The following is a 625-nucleotide window of genomic DNA, read 5'->3' as shown; positions in this document are numbered from 1 at the left end:
ATAAAAATATTACTAATGGATGTTAAATATAATACATAAGTATCATCACTTGATAATTTTACTGAAATATTATTTTTGTTTTTAATTTCCTTTGTAATAAAAGCAGAAACTTGTCACGTGCACTCAGCTCCAGCAGGTGGCGGTAAAATACTTTTTCTTTCTCAGCAGCAGCAGAAATAAAAACTGTTTTGCATAAAAAGTTTTGTAGAGAACAAATTTAATCTGTCAGATTAAAACAAACTTTATTAAAACGTTGAAGATTAACGACATGAGACGTCGTCTCTGGTTGGACTTTATTCCACCATCAAACAAACAAACAGCTTATCTTTATGTTCAATTAAATTCATTTTAAAGTTACACAACCTTTGTTTTTAGCAGCAGAATGAAATAATCTGCTCGACAGAATCAATAAAATACATTAAATCTGAGGTTTAAGACAAAGATAATTCTCCCTGAAAAAGTCAAAACAATGCTTAAAGCTCAAGTTTTAACATTTATTTGATAAGAAAGTGAAAATAAAAATATTTTCTCTGCATGACAAGAAAAACAGAAAGCCTTCAAATAAAAATAAAACTTAAAATTAAGCTTTAAATAATCTGTTATATTTTATTTTAAAGTTGTATCT

The sequence above is a fragment of the Austrofundulus limnaeus genome, unplaced genomic scaffold (assembly GCF_001266775.1).
Source record: "Austrofundulus limnaeus strain Quisiro unplaced genomic scaffold, Austrofundulus_limnaeus-1.0 Scaffold947, whole genome shotgun sequence".
In the NCBI taxonomy this organism is placed as follows: domain Eukaryota; kingdom Metazoa; phylum Chordata; class Actinopteri; order Cyprinodontiformes; family Rivulidae; genus Austrofundulus; species Austrofundulus limnaeus.
This window is presented reverse-complemented; position numbering follows the sequence as displayed.